At 40.6% G+C, this 24700-nt stretch overlaps 1 long non-coding RNA gene across 1 annotated transcript in view; it reads right to left on the bottom strand.

Moving 5' to 3' along the window:
- LOC311059739 overlaps positions 1-24700 on the bottom strand; it is a 206124-nt gene that overhangs the window by 26121 nt on the left and 155303 nt on the right. The gene's annotated exons all lie outside the window — the stretch shown is intronic.

Here is a 24700-nt window from a genome sequence, read left to right on the forward strand (position 1 = left end):
CTAGCTATACAAGCAAGCAGTACTAAGACAAGTCTCTACTTCAGAAATGTTTTATCCAATACACAGAAGTGCACAAATTCTAAGTTAAGTTATCCGTTATTTATCCCCACAGGGAAAATCATCCTCTGCATTTGACCCATCCTCTACTTAACCTCACGTAGCCTGGCTTACTCATCTGCAAAGAGAAAAGCCTGGTCACGACCTAAGGCAGAGAGTGGCTAGAGAGGTGGGGCTTCCGCCGTGTGAATTTCCCCGGAAGTTGTCTTTTTTTCAAAGTGCGGTGTTCCTGCAAATGTATTCCCTGCTGAAAAAAAGATCTGTTCTACTTCTCCCACTCATTCGGTTGTGCTTGCAATAAACAATATCCAAACAAAACATGGATTCTGACAAAGTTAGATTACCTTCGCTTCCTTTTTTTATGGGCTGGGCGATCGTCGTGCTCATCGTCAGTGAGATCCGAAGTAAGCAGGGCCCTTGGGAGCAGCAGCCGTGCCTCGTTATATGTATCTGAAAATAAAAGTTAACATTTAATTTACTAAACGCTGAAATCAATACTTTTCTCTGTTTATGGTTACCCATAAATTGAATGTGATTTGTGGTTGCCAACCATGAAATTATAATTAAAGCATACCTTTTGACGCCCTGATCCTGCCCCGGTAAGTTGTCCAAGATTCCTCTGGAGGGTCTTCTCTCACTATGGCCCGGTCGCATCTGTCCCTGGAATCGTAGGGAGGCCAAAAGCTTTTTCCATCTTGCACCCATGAGGCTGGAACAACCTCCGTCCCTCCCTCGTCCAGGAATTCCACAATGTACCACATTGTGGAATATTATCTTCAAATTGAAAGGGATAAAAGATACAGAAATTTAACGTTTACAGAAAACACATTTTGACAGTATTATTGTATATACTGGGAACTAGGGATAGATCGACAACCATATTGTATCAGCCCATGCTGGGGGTGTCACGATTTAGATTCTCAATCGAAATTCGTTCGAAAGGAGCATTCGATTTCGAACGTTGTACTTAAAAACAGGATTGCGATTCTCCCAGACCAGTGTTATTTCTGCCTTTCCACCCCACTTACACGAAGCCGAAATCCAAACAAACACTTCTATATATATTCCAAACAAACACGAATAGATAGATATACAGTAAATAATCGATAATCGCAGTGACCTTAAAATGTAAAGTCAAATTGAATTTGGAGAATCGTGACACCCCTAGCCGAGGTCAGTCATTTTAGCATTGGTGCTGCATTGTTAATATCGGTTATCGGTATCAGCCAAAATTTCCACAGCCCTGACATTGACATTTTCTGGGAAACTAAAGGTCAGATCATGATACCTATAAAGGACTATATATTTTCTTCACCCTGAATGCAACGCAGACACCCTTGAGTCTCTACGAGAATATAGAGCCATTTAACACTTAGGCCTAGGCTACACGTACATGGATCTTTTACTAAACGGATATTTTAGTCCTCCGTTTTTAAAAAGAATCCCTGGCCACATGACAAAGATAAACACAAATCCCTGTCCACACGTAGACGCAGAAACGCATCGATCAGCTGCAAGTTTCAATTTTATATCAGATTTTATATTTACATTTATTTTATAATTATATATATGAGGGGCCAAATACAAATACATTTGTAATCACATGTTAAGGCCCAATACTGCAATAGCTGCATTATTTTAATAGCATACGTGAACAGCATACGTGAACATAAACGAAAACAACATTATTAGGGCGCAGCTGCAGCGCAAACAGTAGCCATGGTTCACATGACGCTGTCGAGTCTCTGGTTTATAGTGGTGTTCGTTTTTCTTTTACATTGCCAACTCTCACGTGTACATAAACGTTCAGATTTCAAATATAAAGTGCTTACCCCTGAGCCACGGGAGTGCAGTACGTTAGTCCGACAGCGCATTCCTCCGACAGCGCAGCGCTCCGACGTTTCCAATACTAAACCCGAACCAAACCCGCACCCTAACCCTAACCGCACGCGGATGCCACATAGTCGGAGAAAAGGTCTGTCGGATTAACGTATGCCTCCCTAGCCACGGATGTTACAAGGAAATCCGGACCGTGATAAGTACCCGTATCTCCCGTATTGTTCAATAAAAAGCATTTTAATCCCATCGCCGGCCATTTTCTTTTTCTTTTCTTTTTTTTTGTAATGTATCAGAGTGCAATGCACCTCCCAACCATTGGTGTCGCATGGTTGAAAGCATCGGAGAAAATTTGGAGAAAATGGCCTGCGAACGGATTAAAATGCTTTTTATTGAACAATACGGGAGATACGGGTACTTATCGCGGTCCGGATCGCATTGTAACGTCCGTGGCTCGGGGGTAAGCACTTTATATTTGAAATCTGAACGTTTATGTACATGTGAGAGTTGGCAATGTAAAAACATCGAACACATGTATTACAGTCATGTTTCAGGGCTGAGTTTTACTTCATCGATTCATTCCATGGGCGGTCGTCCCAAAACTCCCCGCCCCACGCACCTTTTGAGCGGGCCACCCGCGGCCGCTCCATGGTCGCTGGATTTTGACCCGGGGCGATTGTGTTTTAGGACGACAGACCCCACATTCAATCTGTGTGCGCGCCGTGTGTTCTACTTGGCGCAGAGAAAGAGGGTTTTCGTCACACAGTGAATGAGCTACTTTTCCCACCACTATCTTATTATTAATTATGACATTATTTTGCCATAAATGAGCGTGCCTTGTTTCATAGACTGTAAGTGTTGCTCTCTCTCTCTTCATTTATTATTATAATGACCATGAGCGGTCCGGTGTTTATGTATTATTATATTATTTATTATTATAATGACCATGTGCGAATGCGCGATGACGTCATCGTTTCTCAAAATCTCCGGATTACATGTCCACTGAAACGCATGTTTTGGAAAACCTTCACTTATTTATCCGTTTACAAAAATATCCGTTTTAGCGGCCAAAAACACCGTTTGCGTGTGGCTGAAAGGCCCAAACGCACACAAAAATGTGCGTTTAGAAAAAGATCCATGTACGTGTAGCCTAGTCTTTATTGTAACACATATAAAATCCTAAAAATCGCCTACTGCAGCTTTAAGGCTTTAACATTTAAGCAGAAGGCTGAAACATCCATTTTATACTGCTGGTGTCGGATTAAACCTTTTGAAACATTATCTATGTGTCCTGCCATTTCACCTGACTCTTCATGACAGGTAACTCACAGTTAGTTGTCTTCTTGTTAATCTCCCGCTGCTTGGCGTGGGCGTTCAAGCTGAGATATGGGACACTCGCTCCACTCAGTTCTGTAGTGTGGCTTTCGGCTTGGAACACTTCAAGCTTGGTCCAGGTTCTGATTCTGCAGTTCAAAGGATATGAAAGACTCCCATTTTCAGTGATAGTGGAGCGGCTAAATGCTTTTTTCTGGCAGAATCTTTCAGTTGATGATAAAAGCGTGAAAATTGGCATGAGCAGTCTCCATGGGTCACTTGACAAGAATATTGTCTGAGCCATTTGTAATTTCAAGATGGCGGCCATTTTTCAAGATGGCCGATACCTTAGTGGGCAGTTAAGTGATATGATGGTTTATTTGGTGATACAAGCATGAAAATTGGCATGAGCAGTCTCTGTGGGTCACTTGACAATAAGCCACCCACAGCTACTTGAAATTTCAAGATGGTGGCCATTTTTCAAGATGGCCGACACTTTAGTGGAGCATTTAAGTTATATAATGGTTCATTTGGTGATACAAGTATGAAAATTGGCATGAGCAGTCTCTGTGGGTCATTTGACAATAAGTCACCCACAGCTACTTGAAATTTCAAAATGGCGGCCATTTTTCAAGATGGCCACCACCTTAGTGGAGCAGTTATAAGCTTAAGAAATCATTTAGTTGGTGATACAAGCATGAAAATTGCCATGAGCCGTCTCAAAAGGTCATTTGACAAAAAAACGCCCACAGCCACTTGACATTTCAAGATGTCTGCCGTGCGCCATGTGGATCCTTAAATGATACCTTTTCTCATAGAAATGTATTGGGTTCCTCAAAAAGCTCTGTCAAGAGAGGTTGTTTGACTGTGTTTTGTCTGACTCCTCGCCCACAAGCTGTCCAGTTTGGTAAAACCTGTCAGGAGTTGCCTCCCACCGGCATAGCTCTCAGTGTTCACTGAGGTAGGCTTACACAAGCTCCCTTACCACGACAAGGTAACAGTCACAAGAGTCTTTTTTTTTTTAAACTAACAGCCATTACATGTGTCAAATAGATACTAAGGGGTGGGGAAACAAAAAAATAAGATGAATAAATTAACACAGTTGTGGTGCTGATAAGCACAGTTGTGGTGCTGAACGGACAGTGCTCCAACATTATGAGCAATGGCTAACACTGAATGGCAATAGCCACGGAACCATGACAAACTATACTAAGGAACTAAACTGAAAATGTGCTTCACTGTTAGATATGGCAGTAGAAGGTAGTGGAAGCAATGTTACAAAGTAACAACTGAAAATTACACAGTAATAGACTAGATACAAAGTAAAACATGATGCGCCGATGTGGCGAGGGGAAGCCGAGCCATAGGCCTACCCTTGAAAACACAGAGGACAACGGGGAATAACTCTGGCAAAATAAACATGCAAATATAGGTTCTAGCAGGGGCAATTACATAGGCATGTGAAACTGGGTCCATATCTGAAGCACTTACACCTTCCAGTACATGCCTTGGTGCACCCACAATTGGTCAACTCCCAACAACTCTCCGCAATAGGTGGAAGTGGAGTTCAGAAGACTTTCCACTTCTCGTCCTGTTCCACCCATCCCCAGTCAGATGGGCTCGGCATTTGTGGAGGTCGCTTCAATGCCTGTCCCCACACGTATCCAGCCGCATAAGAAGCACGTTTGGCATGCTCTTTGAGTGCTGCTTGAGTTGGCAGGATCAAGTCATATCGTCTTTGCTTTCTGGCAAAGAGATCAAGCCTGGCCTCGTTCACAGTTGTGACATCACTGGACCGGTCATACATTAGATCTTCTTAGTCTCTTGACATGGATATCTTTGGTATCTTCAGTGTCTTCAGCAGATGTAGATGCTCTCTTTTGGGCCCTTTCCAGCTCTGTGTTGTTGAACAGCTTGAATGATATGTTGCTCTGTTTCTTGTCAATGTGCTTTCTATGCCATCACCTTCATCTAGTCGGGTTGGACTAAGTAAGATAGGCAGAGCATTGATCTTATGAAATAATGGAACATTTCTTGCAATGGTATCATGACCAGTACGATCGTGCTCTCTGTTGAATAAACTTGGCTGAATGAGTTTTTCCTTGGTGACCTGCTGACAAATGAAACATCTGTCCCAGTTAGTTTTCACAACTGTTATGATGGCTTCTGCCATGTCTGCAGCATAGGCAGAGGCAGAGGGTTTATCCTTTTACCACCTTTTACCAAGCACTTTGATGTATGGGATACAACTAAGTTTGTGCCTTAACCCAACACTTAGTCCGATCGTTCATCCAATGCCATTTAAATCCCATGCGATCTGTACACCATCCGGTTAATTAAAACCCCATTAACCTTGGCTAGGCTCTCCCGCGCTGGCACAACCTGTCAATTCAGGTGCGGCTATCTAACTGTTTTGGGGTAAATTAGACAGCATTTGGGATACTAACTTTCAATTAGCTGACATTGAACCCCACTCTGAGGTTTAACAGCAGTGATATATCACCAGTGTGCCCTGGTAGTGCAGATATTCACTCTTATCTAATCTATCTATGATCAACAAATCAACACAACTGTTTTAGCATAAAAATAATAATAATAATCGTCCTTAATGAAAAAAAAAACGTACATTTCTATGAGAAAATGTCTTTTGAGGATCCAGGGGGTGACTATCTTGAAAATAGAAATTTCAAGTGGCTGGGAGTGTTTTCTTGTCAAGCAACCCTTAGAGACTGCTCATGCCAAATGTAATGCTTGTATCACCAAATAAACCATTATATAACTTAATTGCTCCCCTAAAGTGTTGGCCATCTTGAAAAATGGCCGCCATCTTGAAATTTGAAGTAGCTGTGGGTGGCCTATTGTCAAGTGACCCAGAGAGACTGCTCATGCCAATGTTCATGCTTGTATCACCAAATAAACCATTATATAACTTAATTGCTCCACTAAAGTGTTTGCCATCTTGAAAAATGGCCGCCATCTTGAAATTTCAAATAGCTGTGGGTGGCCTATTGTCAAGTGACCCACAGAGACTGCTCATGCCAATTTTCATGCTTGTATCACCAAATAAACCATCATATCACTTAACTGCCCACTAAGGTGTCGGCGCCATCTTGAAAAATGGCCGCCATCTTGAAATTACAAATGGCTCAGACAATATTCTTGTCAAGTGACCCATGGAGACTGCTCACGCCAATTTTCACGCTTTTATCATAAATTGAAAGATCGTAGCACTTAGCTGCTCCGCTATGATGATAATAAGGTCTGATATCTTGTTATGGAAAAAAAAAATCACTGTGGGCTTGTAGCTAGTAACTAGCATTTTCCACCTAGCAATATCCAGGAAAAAGGTTAGGTGCCTCTTCGCTTTCTAACAGCTCCACACGTGTTACATATAATCCAGTGTATTCATCGTCCAGGCATCTGCATTAGTTCATGGCAGCTGTACCATGTTGGCTCAGTGTCTCTGTGAATTAGTCTCACCAGCTGTAGTCATTGGCAGCCAGACTATGCTGGCACTTGACAGAAATATATTTACACATTTTTCACATATTTGCACATTTTTCTCAGTGCCAAGTAATGATTGATTGTGTGCCGATCTGGAATTTTCGACCAAGTCTTGTTCAAGAAACATGACTGAGCATTTACAATCCCAAAGTAAAAGTAGGTACCACCCGCAACTTGTTTGATCACATAATTCCTGCTGGTACGGAGGAGTGTTTTAGCATCCTTAGGAAGGGATGGGTGGTGATGCCTCAACACTGACAACAAGGCAGTCAATGCAACCAGAGTGATACTATATTCCACGGCTCAGTTCATCAAGCTAGTAGCTAGAGTCGGCTGTTGAATTTCATCATCATCGCTCTCAACCCCATTTTCAAAGTCCCCCACTCTCTCAGGATAAACCTCTGCTGTGCATTCAGTGTCCATAAAATCCACTTCCTCTGAATCCTGACCACTGTGATCCCCATTTTCAACTTGATCACCACACTCAGCACCTTGTTCAACTAAATTAGGAAGTTGATGACCACTTTCTACAGGATCAGCACATTCAGCCGGTTCATCTAGAGGTGTGAATATTTGCAGAATGTGGTTGTAGACGTGAATTGACTGCAGATCTCGCCTTTTTTCTCCGATTTGATGACTTACTGTACTCCGAGTAACGCTCGGTCATTATGGCCGACAGGTACAGAACAGACCCCGAATTTAAGACCCCAAAAATCTGCAGAAGTCCCTCAGATCACCACTCCGGGGAAAACACTGTAAACATTGAAAAATGGACTGACATACGACGGTTCACAATGCCGATGGGGTCCGCTTAGAGAGCCTGTGATGCAGGGTTAGGATCCACTCAAGACCGCTGCCTGTGAAGTTAGGTTTAGGCTGAGGGAAGGGGTTAGAGGTGAGGCTCTGCCACCTGGGAGGTTAGGTTTAGGATGAGGGGTTAGTCTGCCCAAGGTAGCGAGCCATCGGCACTGCAGACTGTCGGCACCGCGGCCCATTGGCACACAGATGCTTCCCCACGCAGTCACCACTAGTATGAACAGTACAAATCAGATACAATCCATAGACCCTTCTCACTTCACTGCAAGAAAAATCTAAACCTAGGATCAAAGGGTACATTGTAAATAAATGTGTACATACATACCAGCCAAAATGGGCCCAGGATCAGGTGCATTCCGGTCCGTGTACCTTCTGGCAGTTGGATTTTCTTTTGGAAACCACAAACGGAAAACCGCCCATTGCGCTCGTTTTTCATTTTTCGTTTTTCATTTAGGGTCGTGTCGGTTCTTTCGCTCCCGTTCGCTCCCGTGTTTCATTTTTCATTCTTCATTTTAACACACGTTACGTTCGTTTCGCTCCCGTCTTTCATTTTTCAGTCTTCAATAAAAAATAAAAAATGAAACGTAAGAAAAACAGGGTTTTGCTTTTTCATTCTTTCATTTCTCGATCTTAATCAAAGATACTGTAAAGACTAGAACAGAAGCGGAAGTAGATGTAGGACTTAAGAATAAAAGTGTATGTATATATGTATATATATATATATATATAAAAAATATAAATGTATTTTACCGTAGGCTACATGATTATAACATTACTATAGCTACATCAATGACATAGATAGATAGATAGATAGATAGATAGATAGATAGATAGATAGATAGATAGATAGATAGATAGATAGATAGATAAAGATAGATAGATAATATAAATATATTATACTGTAGGCTACACGGTTATAACATAAACATAATTATGATAGGCTATATTATTATATTAGGCTATTAACATTATGCAAGCTAATTATATTTACCATGGTTACGTCAATTAGAAGACAGATAGATCTCTGTCTGTCTGTCTGTCTGTCTGTCTGTCTGTCTGTCTGTCTGTCTGTCTGACGGACGGACGGACGGGCGGACGGGCAGATATAGTTTTCCCGGTGCCCAGTCTTCCTGGTGCCCAGATTTCCCTAGCGCCCACTCTTCAATCAATCAATCTCCACCCCTAAGTGCCCACTCTTCCAAGGTTTTATCGGTTTTATCTGATTTATCTGGTGACCCTTCCAAGTGCCCACATGTCCCTAATGCCCACTCATCCAAGGTGCCCAGTTATCCCTAGTGCCCAGAATGTTTTGGTGCCCACCTATCCTGGCTGTTACCATTACTAGCCTATACATAAATACACACTGCAGTTATTTCCACTCAGTAGCCTACAATTTAAATGGCCTAGATAGCGGAACAGATTAATATCTTCAAATAACTGGTAGCTGCTTTCACTAATGCCCTGTCAGTCATCAGTGTAAGGGTTTGACAATATTATGCCCGTAGAAAGTAACCTGACGCTGCCAAATCGAAAAAACTTGTTTCACATTTGTTTCACAGCTGATGCTGTCTTGAGAAACGTAGTTACTCAATACCGCCCCCAGCTGGCAGAGTCAGGTTACGTAGAAAGCACTGCCGTCTGCAACGATGAAGCAGCCTTATAGTTAAGCTCAGCAAGTCATAGACCTACTACAGCATGTTAGATTCCCTCATTAAACAATACAATTATATATATAGATATTATGCTGTAGGCCAGTGGTTCTCAAAGTGGGGTCCGGGGACCCCAGGGGTCCTTGAGGGGGTTCCAGGGAGTCCCCAGCCAAATGATGTCTGCAACTCTGAATGTAGGCCTACAAATGGAACCAAATGGGTCCAGGGTCCATTTGTATGCTCTCAGTTAAATTAACACTGATGATACTACAGTATAGATTGGGGGGTCCAAGAGATCAAAATCGTATCAAATGGGAGTCCGTGGCCTGATGTATATCAAACTGGGGGTCCTTGGTATTCAAATGGTTGAGAATCAGATATTTATCTGTATCTATATCAATAAAACAGGTAAAACAAGTCAATGCCTACCCCTCCAAACTGTTAACTGTACATATGTCTTTGATTTCTATGCTGTTTGTGTTTAGTATTGTATATTTGTCTGTCATTAAATGTTTCAATGAATTCAGTACAAAGGACCCCAATGGGAAACAAGCCATAGGCTTTCTATTGGGTTTAAAATCCCCTTTGCAGACCTTGTATTGAACTGTACTTTTAAGTATTCAATCGATCACTCAGATATATCTGTCTGAGATAGATCTGATAGAGTTGATTAAATATAGCCAATTTATTGTCCTTTTAATTTAGACATGGGTTACATTATGTACTACTGACCATAGTTTATATTTGACCTTAGCCAACAGAAGGTGTATGACTACCACCAACAAACACTTTCCACTGTAAAATTTGTGTGTGGACACCATGTTTTAGTTAGCTGAATTTCTCTTGCAAATACTTGTTCTATTTTACAAACCCATATACATCATGTAATTGAGACTGGTACTACACAATCAGAATATTGGTGAAATAGAACACAGAAAAACATTTATACAGATTATACAATGATAAAAATACATAAATTAAGCATTTTACCACAGAGAGAAGAGTCAACTTTCTTTTAACGTTTTATTTTTTCAGACAGGCAGCTGATGGCACCACTGGTGATGGCACTGATAATTTGAGTGTAATCAATTAAGACAGTGTTCAGTACTACCTGCTGATTATATCATAAACACATTGCCATAACAGGCAGCATAACATGACGGGCACACAGAGGTAAACAAAACATGACATTAGTTTAAAACACTGTTCAGTACAATAAAACATTTTTTTTAAATGCATTACAAAAACACTTGACAATAAAGAATTGGGTTAAAACAAACTTTTGTAAAAGACTAGAATACCCAAGTCTAGACAAATTTATGGAAAGAACATGTCATATAGGAACATCTCTTGAGTAAACTCAAACTGGCCTCAGCACACAAAACCAGCCGGGCCAGCCAAACAGGGCGATCCGTATACTGTACTTTCTTCACTGGCGTTTTTTACACATTTGTTTCCCCAATACATTTAATAATATACTAAGTCTCCCAATTGTTGCATCTGTTGTTCAACCCCCACCTCCCCATTTTCTTTTTTAAGAACACCCCCATACCATTCACACTGCCGACCCGGCCGGCCGGGCAGGCCAGATCCAGCCATGGCTGGCACCCACAAAACTGGCCCACCCGACCAGCCCGACCCACAAAATAGCCACACTACCAGCCGGGTCAGCCCCACAGGGCAATCCGAATAGACGTATACTTTCTTCACTGGGTTTTTTTTTTTTTTTTTTTACACATTTAATTATATCCCAATTCTCCAAATTGTTGCATCTGTTGTTCACCTCCTCCCCACCTCCCAATTTTATTCTAAAAATCCATTCTGTCAATTATCCCTCATTGTCCCAATTTATTCATTCTGCCAATTCCCCACATCGATGCTAATTCCCTAATTTTGTAAACCCCCCCCACAAATTACACTATTCAATTATGTCCTGAAAGACATTGATCACCTCTTCCATTCCAGTCATCTCAAAGAACCCGTCTTGGAATGTGCGGTTCCGGCATTTCGGGCACCTGTTGTGATCTGCCAGCCACTTCTGCACACACCTGCGGCACCCAACGATACAGCGACAGCACGGGGTGGCAATTGGAATCCTAATTGCCTCTGCAAGATTAAAGATAATTGTTGATTAGAACATGAATTTGATCAGTACCTTCATCTCCATTTGTACCTCAATCCTGTAATACAGTATATAACAGCTCAATACAGTCCATAAAAATCAAAATATTCTCCTCAAAGTCATTTAAAACTGTGGCTATATTGTATTCATAATTTTAAAGTCCAAAATAATAAAACATGAAATCTTTTTACCCTCTAATTAAGTACTGTAAATTTGGTGTACTGCTCCAAGCCCAGTAAAAAAAAACTACATTTTGGATAATGTACAATGGTTGTGTGACATAGGCCCAATACAGTTACAAGAAAATGTGTGTGAACTGTATAAACCAGTAAAGGTACATTCTTTACATGAGGAAACATGCATAGTCCTAACTAAGTATGATTCAGAGTTTGGATCCTTGTGCAAAACAGTAATGAACCTGAAAGTGTATAGCTCATTATCATATTGTATGTCCATAAAGTTAACTTGTTACCATAAGAGTAACAAATGTATTAGTGCATGCATTTATATTTATGTTTAATGCACACATGTAACATACTGTACACACCTGTGCACATGAAACACTGGAAGAGGTCTTTCAGGGCTTTTCTCTGCGCCTCCGTCAAAGAAACAGTCGATACCCGATTACCCTGGACATAGTCGGTGATGTTTCGCAGGCCTTGTGAGATGGCAGGGAGCTCTTCAGAGGCAAGGACAAATTCTTCCACTCTGTCCCTTGCTTCTTCTCCAAGTCTGGGGAAGAAAGAAACAATAATTGAGACATCTAGTTTGCCCCACAATTTAGGTGCTATATACAAATTCTCAGTCCACCCCATTTGGCCTTTCTTGGGGAGGATAGACAACCAAGTGTCTCCTCCGGTGATGAAGTCACCAGCCGTGAGTTTAGGGTTAAACTGGGAAGGCGTAACGCATGCAGAACACCACACTATCCATCCCGATTGTGCTCCCTGCTGAAAAGGTGCCCTGACAAACCTGTAGTAGTCACTAGTTTAGGATGGCAAAACCAACTTGATACATTTGTGGGCTACTGAGAAGTGTATTATTGTCTTAATGTCTTCTGTGGATAACCTTAGTGTCCAAACTAATCCCATTCAAACAGTGGATTTTCTCTGCATTCAGTAAATTCTTACGTTGACCTCCTCCTCTTCTTGTGCGCCTGCATCTCATTGTAGGCGCTCTCCCGCAGTGCGAGGACCTTGGAACCACTCTTCTTCCAAAATGCTGCATCTACAGAAAAGATGAATGTAACATAATTACCATTTGGTTTCCAAGAGATCTCTGCTTTGCATCTTCACCAATATATAAACCTTGTAGTTACAGCTCTCAATCTACCATATCTCAAAATATAACACAATTTCAGCCAATTCTCATTGTAAAAATAATATTTACTTATGAATGAAGTCCATACACTCAAGCTTAGGCCAGAGTTTTGACCTTACAACCACCCCACCAGTTACATATGTATAAATAATATGTTTGATCGTTTCATTACATTAACCTTTAACTGTTATAATAAAAATGTAAGCCTGAATTACATTTCAAACAAAGTTTCTGAATTACAAAGCATTCAACCAACCCAGAGTCATTGACCAACTTAGTAAATACTATAACTTACTTCTCCAAGCGCTCGAGTCAATTATCTTTTGCCCTGACGGCTGACAGAGGACCACGTCTTCCTCCAACGTCAATTCTTCGCGGACCTTGGCAGAGACGATGTCCATGGAGAGATCCTGTTCTGGCAAGATGATATGAAGGGAGCCACCATCGGTGTAGAGCTGTCCTCTCTCCACTCTACCGACAGTTATGCTCCTTTCAACACAGAAAAAGACAGGGTGGGTGTTACTCATAGATTAACATGTATTCATTTGGGTGTTTTGAGCGCTTCCCATTATCTAACATTAGGGGTGGAATAGGCCAACATACAAGGCCAAAATTATCAGACATTTACAGATTGGTGGTATTCAACCATTTGAAATGCTTAATATTCAAATACAATCCATTAAAGGTAAATTTGGCATGCATGGTTTGAAATGACACATTGTAAATACAGTATGCATGCTTATCCAACAGACATGAAATCTAATATAGTCAATTTATTCTTTATATCATTTGTTTCATACTTGGTAAAGGTTTTTGGCTGGCGTGGGAGTGGCTGTGCATCTCCTCCAGCAGGCCTTGGGAGGAATAGGCGCCGATGAGGTGCAGATGGTGGTGGTGGAGCTGCTGCTGCAGCAGGCAGCAGGTTCGCAGGAGCCTCCTCACCACACACTTCGTATCTTATTTCTGGACTGACATCCATGTAACCAGAGGATCCTGACACAACCACGTCGCCATTTTCAGCCGTAAGGTAAATGGTTGTTGAAGCCAACTGAAAATGGACGGATGAAAAGGATTTTAAAATTCTCATTTTCCTTTCATTCTCATAGTCCCCGTCTCAAATATCTTACTGTCCTTCACTCCTGTACAAACAAATTTTGATCCCTGTCTGACATGCTGAAAATGCCAAATAAACACAAAGATAAAAAAAAACTCCTATACAAACCGAATAGTGGAGAAAAATGGTTTAGTATGAGCAAGTTAATGCTAGCTAAACAGCTTTACAGTGTAAATACTAAATAGTCTGATGCATGTGCAGAGCAGTGCAGTTATATATACACATATCAGAGTACACGACTTTGATGCAGTACTACAGCATATGCAATGTTTGTGATTCAAAATATTACTGCTCGAAGTCTGTTACATAATACCAAGTCAGTGGTTCTCAAAGTGGGGTTCCAGGGAGTCCCCACCTAAATGTGTATATAATATAGCATCAGTTAAAAACAATTAAATCCCGTTTTATACATCGGCCCATCTACAAGTAAGCACGGTAAGACTACAAATGGAGAGACTGTAGTGCCTCAGTAGATAAATCAAGAACTACCATCAGTCTTAACACAATATCCAAAACTAAATTGTGCATAAAACCACAATTCTTGTATGGGGTCCCTGGCACAAGATATTTATTATATGCAGGTCCGCAGCCAAATGCATATTAATTTGGGGGTCCTTACATAAGTTTGAGAACCAGTGTAAATGAAGTTATGGAATATCTCCATAATCAAATGAAAAGTCACATCGGGCCGGCCGCCCAACACGTGGGTTGACCACGCTAGCATTAATTATCCATGTGTTAGTCGAATATAATTCAACTTTATTACACAAGTACATTCCTAATATATGTGGGTTCTAAAGTGATTTTAGTTTTCTGATGCTTTTCTTTTAACATGGCATGTCCATTTTTTACAAGGCATTCTGGGCAAAAATGTCCAAATCTGTACACATTGAAGAAATGCTAAATTAGCATGCCTAAAAACTGTAACACGCTTGTAGACCGGCTTTCTTGCATGCTGTAGCGAGCGGCTAAGCTACTAAAGCGTGGCAGAAAAGAGCTAGGCCCTGCTGGACCAAAGCCTAAATGGGTTTCATAGTTAGTGCTAGAATGTTCCATTTCCGTCACATTAAAACGAAAAACAAACCTTAAATATTGTTGCCAGAGTCTGAACATTGAAGTCTACCAGACGTATGTTCACCGTCCGGTTTCCCCGTGAGACATTAATTCTGTCTTCTAGGGCTAGCAGAGCAGCTGGGACAGAGCACATGGTGAAGGAAGATGGCGGTGCGGCCGGTTAGACTGTAGAGAGGTGGAAGCAGGAAAGGCGGATCCATAGTCGGTCTGCCTTTTATACCCTCCCAAAATGCGTCAAACCAGGTGATCAGTTCCTAGTCAAAGGTCACCTGACCTGTTGCTAGGTAGGAACGAAAACATTTTTGGTTGGATTAAGTTTGATTATTTAGGGTATGTTAGACATTATTTGTATCACTATTGTTTTACTTATTTATGTATTAAATGAGTAGTAGAAATATTCATCCTTATGGAGAAATGTGTTATTTATTTTCATTTGAAAAAAAACACCTATTCATATACTATTACTACACACTCATTGCCATGTCTATTCAGACTGTCATGGCTGTATTCTTAATTTCATTGCATCAGTTCTTGGCCTATAGTCACTGTAAATCAACTCATCGCTACATGTCTGGTATTAATTATATATATATGAATATTTTTATATAAGCATTTCTTTGTTTTTATTTAAACAAATATTCCCCAAAAATAGAGCCAGACTTGCAGATAATTTCTGCTCCACCAACAGCCATGACTGATTATGATGGATTAATAGTGTATTAGATCTAATATTGCACTTAAGGGCAAGACGAGCTGCCTTATTCTGGGCAATTTGTAATTTACGCAGGTCCTTTTTAGCAGCATTGGACCACACAACTGGACTGTAAAGATCGGATATCACTACAGGCTGCACAGCAGATGTTGGAGTTAAACATCTCTTGATCATGGACTAACGCCCTATCATTTTCTTAGTTGTGTTAGTTGTGCATATGTTTCCATGTTAGATGACTGTCTAATGGAATACAAAGTAGTTTTGTTTCTATACCTGTTCAATTCCTAAATCCCTCAAATTCAAATTCAAAAACATATACTGTGATTCAAATACAATGGATTTTGTCTTTGAGATGTTCAGGACCACCACCCACTCTGATATGTATTGGTTCCTTGTTAAGAGCTACAGACAACAGGTCTTCCACATAATAGCAGACAAAGTTGTGTCGTCAGAATACATGGCTATAGACGCCTTAACAGACGACGTCACACTGACACGAAACAGTATGCGCTCGCAGGTCGGCAGCAAAAGAACCCCACCGCTCATAAGATGCAATGTAAAAGTGGTCACAGTCTCACGTGTAAAAATGCATCCCATCAAACTTTCAGATGCTGTTTTTCTCCCAGTGTGGAGGAAGAATGCTTAGGATTTTTACTGTGATCTCTCGCTCTTGAAATATATAATCCTTGGTTTCTGTTGTGTGTAAACAATAATAACAATTCAAAGCAGTTGTCCTCAAAACTCCACCTCCAGTGGCTGTCATAAGAACCGAGGGAGCGCTCTATGATCATGGCACCTGAACCTGCTTGGCTCGCGCAGCTGCAGCCCGTCAAGACTCATTTATGCTCCGTCCCGCGAAGGTGTCGCGCGCAGAGAACGGCCTAGGAGAATAGCAGATCTCCAAGCTCACAACGGTCGCATCCGTGACGCGGTTGTGAGCTTGTATGTCAGCTGTTCTCGGTGCGCAATACCGTTACAGTATATGTGTCGCCAGGCCCCATACACACAGAGGAGGTTGAATGAACTGAAACAAGCTCACCCCAAAACAACAGGTTTGGGGATCTGTTGGGAATTGATTGCATGAAACAGTCACCTGTGCGTCCAGTCTCAATGTTTGTAAACAAATAATTGGTCTATTGGCCCTGTCTAAGACCAGTGGCATGTCATTTGTAAATATGTCACACCAATATGAACACTCTCCCCCCCACCTGGCTTCCCAATCCCCCACAGGGCTTTTATAAATGTGGCAACTGTGCTCAGTGCTCTAATTCATCAAATACCAAATGTTTTACCCATCCACCTACTGGTTAAAAATATAAAATATCCTCATTTATAAATTGTAACTCAACCCATGTGGTACATGCTTAAATGTCCCTGTGGACTGGCATACATTGGTCAAACTAAGAGACCACTTAACTCGTATTGGTCAGCACAAAACTGCTATTCGCACTAACAACCCTGAATATGCCATGGCCAGGCAGGCACTATCAACAAGTAAAGCATGGCTCCCCATGCATCCCTTAAATTCTGGGGAATAGAGAAAATCTTGCAGCCTCATCACGGGGTGGTGACATCATGAATAAATTGTTTCGCAGAGAAGCACTATGGATCCACAACCTTGACACCCTAACCCATGGTCTAAACGAAGAGCTGAGCCTTTCTTGCTTCCTGTAGACGGTCCCTGAGGCTTCCATGTGTATTTTGTGCCTTTCATTTTTGAAAATGTTGTCTTTTTTGCATTGTGTCCTAAAAAGATCTAACATATTTTTTGTATTGGCCTAATATTTTCCGTCCCTTATTTCTATATGTACACTGCTTTAACTTTATCTTGATATGGCATTATATGGTTTTACTATTTTGTATATATTTTGCAATATGTCTAGTCCATATACCCAGAGCCAACCCATATCACCACTGATTGTCGCTATGAGGCTGTGACGTGTAGTACTAGGTAATTACCATGAAACAGAGGGCCATCTACCATTGGCTCAATACATTATTTATATTAATTTTTGTCACATTATTCCTTAATTTACAGTAGATCTGCCAGTCATCCAGACTGACAGATTCACTTGCCTTTTGCTTTGCAGTGTTTCTAAAGCCATGCAGTTCTTAATTTCCAACCCAAGGTGCTCTTATACAGGTTAGTTTGTTTTCTATCTGGAGCATGCTTGTCAGCTATTGACAAAAATAACTGCATGAACAAATTCAAAGCCTTGCGCGGCCGCCAGTTAGCGGGCTTGTTCTTTCTTCCTGGTGTTGTGCGGGAGCATTTCATTGTATGTTCACTGTATGTGCTTTATTAACTGTTTATTTTCTTATAAATTAGGCTAAGCAAAACCCCGAGTGTAGTCCTGGCTCTGCTGTGCTCGTCGTCAGTGGGATACATTGCCCCACACACCTGTTGTACAATATATCAATGCGGACGGTGCTGTTTATGGTGCCTTGTTTTTAGCACGCACTATTAATGAATTAATGAACGCGCCTATATATAGACCCCTTAACAGACGACGTCACACTGATAAGAACCAGTATGCGCGCAACCAGTATGCGCGCAATGAAACCTATTCTATCAGGTCTCGCTAAGACGCGCCTCACCGGCACCCGTCAACACACAAGAGGGGGTTGGAGTGCATGCGCTGAAACCAGCGCACCCCGAAACAACAGGTTGAGAATTGATTGCATGAAACAATCACCTGTGCGTCCAGTCTCAATGTTAGTAATCAAATAATTGGTCTATACACTGTAGGATAACATAAATTAGGATGCGTAAAGGTGCGTGCCTGCATGGATAGTGTCGCTTCTGATCACTTCGTGCGGCTGTAGGCCATTAATAGATAAGGGTTGGCCTGCGTATATTGTAGTTTGTTTTGTTTCAAGTCATTATTTTTATACTTTGTATTGCAAGATGTTCATATTTACATTTTATATTTGCATTCCATATCATATATCTTCTTGCAATTGTTTTTTTTTATTTTTTTTATATACAGTGTTAAATAAAATGCAGTAACTAAAACTAATAATAATAATAAAAACACATGATTACACACGTCAATCAATGTAAATGGTCCTAATACGATACCTGCTAAATTATAATAATGATAATACAAGTGATATTATGCTAACTTAACAAATTAAAATTAAAATATGGAGTGTCCTCTATTTTGGTTGTCTCTACTTTTGCCGATGTAGCAGATTAAACATTTTTGGGGAGGACATTTGGTGTAATAAAAAAATCTAGTATAGTTTCCATGCACATTAATTCTCTCCAGTATTTGGAGTTAGTTGTTTTATGAATTTCTCACTTGTTTACATTCTTCTTCATTTAGTCTCCTATTTCAGCGTTATATTTTAATTGTATACACTATCATTTGTGTTAGTATTATTCTGGAGGATTTTATATTTTTTTGACAAGGTGTTTTCAGGTACTGTCTGATGGTTTTTAATCATACAATTAATTAAAGGGTGCATTTAATTTTCTTCACTTGCGTTCTTAAAAATCTTGAAAAATATGTCCTTATACTTGCAAATATTTATACAAAATCCTTTATATCCTGTATCTGGATATTCATATTTTAAATTAGTTTATTTTCGGATGTTTGCATACATTTCCCCATGCATGTTAACAATATAGGTTAACGTTTTTATGGATATTGGTATAGATTATTTCTTAATCTCTTCTGTACCCAATTTACTTCTGTTCTGTCATTTGACCATGTCATTATTGTGTTTATTTGTGTTGCATTGAAATAGTTCTGTAAATTAGGAACGTGTAAGCCCCCACAGTCCTTTGCTTTAGTTAGTTTACTAATTTGTATTCGTTTTCTTTTGTAATTCCATATCAAATTTGATATTAAGCCGTTCCATCGTTTAAAATATGTTATACGGATTTTAATTGTTAATGCCTGAAACAAGAAGAGGAATTGTGGGAGAATCATCATTTTGATTGTGTCTAAAAGATGGATTTAGTATCATTTTCCACGTACTCAATTGACGCTTAATCTTATCGGTTGATAGTTAGCCTCATACATTTTGTCCAAGTCTTTATGGATGAAAATGCGAAGCCTACGTATATTTTATTTGATCCTGATTCCTTTTTAGTTTAAATATTTTTTCGCTGTCTGTGTTAATTCGTTGCCAATTGTTATTGATTCGCATTTCGTTTCATTTATTTTATATCCTGATAATTCACTATATTATTTTATTGTTTCCTTTAACGCTGGTAGTGAGGTTTCTGGTGATGTTATATACATAATGACGTCATCCGCATACGTTGCTAATTTGTGCTCCTCGTCCTATTTTTACTCCTTCAATGCGTTTTAAGTCATTGATCAGTAATTAATTTTGTTAGGAGAAGCTCCTTGTCTCTGCTGTTTTTGTCCTTATTATTTTTCGTATTATTTGGTTTAGGTTTATTGTTTTATTGTATATAATACAAACCAACTTAGTTTGTGGTTTAGGGTGGGGGCTTTTTATATATTTATAAGCAGATATTTGGCTCCGGCCTTGCCGTAGACCTATGGGTGGGCCTAGTCCCAACAGGTGGTTGGCTTTATTGGGGTTTAGTACTATAGTGCATATTAATTGTTTGCTTGTATGCATGTTATTTTAGAATGGGGAAAAAAAACATTTTTTGGTGCATTTAACCGTACACGCACGCACGCGCGCGCGCACACACACACACACACACACACACACACACACACACACACACACACACACACACACACACACACACACACACACACACACACACAGCCATTGAGGAGGCAGATGTGACTATATAGCCTAGTCATAAGAATGCCTTCTGAGGGCAGCATCAATTCAGCACAGGTGGACACGCTGGTGCTTGTTTGTGTAAGCTATTGTTTTTGTAAACCGTCAGACTGTCTGTCTGTATAGATGGATATAGCCTATCCATAGTAGACCATATATTGATTATTGAAAATCTGTCATTTGCATTATCTTTACATTGATAACATTGGTAGCAATGTTGATATTCCTCCAGTGTTAAATATAGTACAGAAATGTTTTTGATCAGCACGCATATGGAGCAAGGAATCTGCCAAGTCGCGCGACCGGCGCACGCACCATGCACTGGAATGGAATCACTTGGGATGGACACAATAGTTTGCACAGTAGGTGGCGCCGTGGCGGTATACTCTCGAGGGTGTAATCCGTCATAAAACCAAGAGGAAGATTGCTTGCGGAACACAGCTGGGCTGATGGTTGTTGTTGTTGGCAGCTGCACATGTACTGAACATAAGACAAAGTTGATCATGTCTGTCTTGGAGTCTTATGAAGACACCGTTCTCCAAATGGTGGGAAATGGGTATTCGGACCAGCACATTTCTGACCATCTTGTCTTCGAGATGGGGGTGCGGAGGGGAGCTTCAGAAAGAAATGTTAGGCAGTTCCGGACTGACAGGGGACTCGTCAGAAAGTGTATGTCTGACCAAAGCCTTGAAGTGGCCGTTGCAGAGGCCATAGATCAGGTATGTGCCTCATGTTGTCACAAATCGTCATTCGTCCTTATCTACTGCTACGGCATTGCCATTGCATTTCCAATCAATGCGTGCGACATTTTGGGGCGAGTTTCTGGGGCAGACAAAAATAGTGTTTCGAGAAAATGTTAACACATTTGCTAAATGAAAAGGTGACACAACATTCTTTTATGGCCGCAATGACCAACGCTCTCTATGATGTGTGGGGAAAGGGAATCATTGTCAAGTCAGACTGGAGGTGCATGCAGGTGGATTTGGCTGCTGGCATGGGAGCTTGAAAATAAACTATTTGTATGTCCTGTTATAACTTTTAATCTTGCAGGGCCCTGCAGTGATACTTATGCCATAGTTTTGCACTAGGATATACAACGATCATAAATGTATCACTTTATACCAATTCATTGTCTCACAAACTCAGTACCATTAGACTGTTGCTTTTTAGGCTCTATGCCATTTGGAGAGAAATTTGGCCTCTTCTTATTTCCTTCACGGGTATTACCAATGATGCTAATGAAGGCTCTGGTCCATTCTGGTCAAACGGAGTCAGGGTGCTGATATTGTGCATTTTGTCTCACTGGAAACACTCTGCTACACCAGTGGGTCTCAAAGTGTGGTCCAGGGACCCTCATGGTTCCCTGAGGGGGTTCCAAATGGCCCCTTAAAAGGTGTGTAACGGATCCATTTGGTTCCATTTGTACATTTGAGTTAAGGGGGTTCTTGAAATTAAAAGGTTTGAGAACCACTGTGCTGCATGAAATGGAACAGAACCTTCATTATCATTGGTAAAACCTGTGAATGAAGTAAGGAAGAGGCCCAATTTATTCCCAATATGGCTGCTGTGTATACCCAAATTCTCCAAGAATTACTTTCCTAAATAACATTGTCAGTTCTCATCCCAGCATTTACTTGACATGTTTATGTTTTCCCCCAAACTCTTTAAATAATAGACTGGACCAAGCTATGGCCGCAAAATGATGACCGGTCATTTAGCTGCACAGGGTGTCCATGTATCTGAACGTCGAGTGGGGAGGACTTTGGCAAAGATGCATGCACCCTATCATGTAGAACGCCAACAGGTAGGCTGAAGTTGCATGTAAAAGGTCTTGTCATCATCAGTCATATAGCAAAACATGGTTATTGAATCACATGTTCAGGATATTTTTCAGGCTGACGCATTTAACAAATCTAATCAACAGTGTTTTTATTTGTTAAATACTGTATTTAAAGTGTGGGATATCATGTGTTTGACCCAGTGGTAGGTGACTTGAATGTAGCCTACTATGTAGTTTAAGTAGTACAGAGCTAAAGTTTGTGACTGCATGTATTGTGTGGCCACTGGCCACAGAAAAGTAAATTGTATAATTGTTCCTATTTAGGGTGCAAGAAACCTGAACAGTCAGCCTTATGAAGCAGAGTACTTTGGTCACAAGCTTCACATGGATCAGAATGAAAAACTGGCAATGTATGGTGTTACCCATGTGATAGCGGTTGATGGGTTCAGCAAAAAAATGGTTGCACACTCAACAATGCCCATCAAAAATAATCTAACAATTTATGAGGAGGTGTACCGGTAAGACTAACACATTTGTTTTTGCATTGATAATTAAGCAGATTATTGAAGTAATGTCAGTAAATTATTGTTTGTTTTTGAAATGTATATTTGATCAGATACTGATGTATTTTGTTAATATACATATACTGTACTGTATGTTTGGTGTCTAATGCTATGCCATGCCACAGGTGCTTATTATTGGCCCTGTTATGTGAAATTCTGAGAATATGCTCCAGCTAAGAAACATCTGATGCTTGATGTATTTATTTTCAGAATTCACAAGGTATGGGTGAGCCATTACATAACTGACCTTTTCATTTTATATTTATGTTGCTTCTCGTCTTTCTGTATGTCTTGTGTGTTTCTCAGTCATGCAGTCCTTACTTATGGGATATGGGACCAGGTGAGAGTGGCAGCAATCACGTGGCAGCAATCACGATGCTCGTAATCACGATGCAGGATTTATTTGGAAACCGTTTTGACCATGCAAGGTCTTCTTCAGGGAATGAATAAGACCCTGCGTGGTCAAAACGTTGGTTTCCAACTAAATCCTGCATCGTGGCTACGGGTGTGTGTGCGGCCTCTTTCTTTATTTTCATATTTACTTATTTACTTAAGGTCAGCAGCACCTCACCATGGTGTGCGCCCTCCCTTTTGTTTTCCAGATCAGAGTGGACCATGGAACAGAGTTCTACCTCAGCCTGTTCATGCAGGAAGAGTTGGCTGAGCACAGACACAACCTTCAGAGACAGCCCTACGTCCAGACAACATCAACAAAGGTGAGATTACATTCATGAATTTTAAATGGAAATTAATAAGCTTTTACCACTTAAACCCCTGCATCAGTATTTGGGGGGAAACTTTAGCTGAAAATGCAGATCTACAAGCACGCAACATGTTGCTGAAAATAGCAGATCTAAAATCTCACAATGCGTTGTGAGCTTGTAGATCTGCTACTTTCAGCAAAGATGTTTAATGTAGAGCGGAAACAAAGAAATAAACTAGTATAGAGCCCTGAGGGACTCCGGTCAGCCATATAGGATTTCACTGGTCAAATATTTTCCAGACGGGTACAATCAAATCCTTCCACCACCATCACTGCACTTAAATGTAATCCATGTCACATATTAAGCTATGTTGCACATTAATGTGGACTGTCAGGGACAGTTGACATCCTGTACTAGTTCAGTAAGACTTATTGTCATGGATCTTTTTCTTCAACAGAACCATGTAGTGGAGAGGATGTGGGTTGAAATAAACCAGAGGGTCAACTTTCCCATCAAAAGTGCTCTGGTTAATATGGTAGACCAAGAGATACTGGACATGGATGATGAATTAACCAAATATTGCACATCCAATCTAACCTGTCAGATCAGCAGCATTGGGATGCAGAGAGCAGTGGATGCTTGGAATGCTCATCGTATTCCAGGTACTTGAAATGTTAATCAGCACTGCCTGGTTTGTATGATATGCCCAAACCTATGTTGGATTTAAGCCCAGATTGTATTCCTGCACACTTGGCTCTAACTGCATCTCCAGACATTAGAAGTAATGTCAGGAAAAGAGACATGGCAATTTAATCTAATCTTTGTGATTTCACGCATTATCTGTTTTTGGCATTTTTTTTTCTTTTTTCTTTTTTTTTAGGGAAAGGCATTCCCAATGTTCTTGCACAAGGTGGTTGCAAGAAAAAACTCCCTGAAGACCTATTGCCTGGATCATCTGCAGCTGCTGACCGTTACCGGCAAGAAACAGGGAATTCTTTGACCAGACTGTCTGTTTTTGGCACTGACCCATTTCGTACTGAAGAGGACAAGATTAGGGCAGAAACAGCGTTCAGTTTGCGTCACCGTGACCTGCCAGCTCTGTTTAACTGTACTGTTAACAGGCAATACAGACCATTCCAGGATTGTTTGCTTGACCTGGTCAACATAACCAGAAGGAATGTGTAGGAGTCATAGCTGCTGTTCTAAAATGATTAGGATGTTACAATTCCAAGACTACATTTTGTGACCTGTACTGATGTTTTATGTTTTCAAAAAGTAAACTATGCAATTTTACTTAAACAATAAAGCACCATTGTCTGTGTAAAGGCAAGTTAGTAACTAGCAATGGTCAATTGTTGG

This window comes from Gymnoscopelus microlampas, assembly GCF_963454915.1.
Source record: "Gymnoscopelus microlampas genome assembly, chromosome: 14".
NCBI lineage: Eukaryota > Metazoa > Chordata > Actinopteri > Myctophiformes > Myctophidae > Gymnoscopelus > Gymnoscopelus microlampas.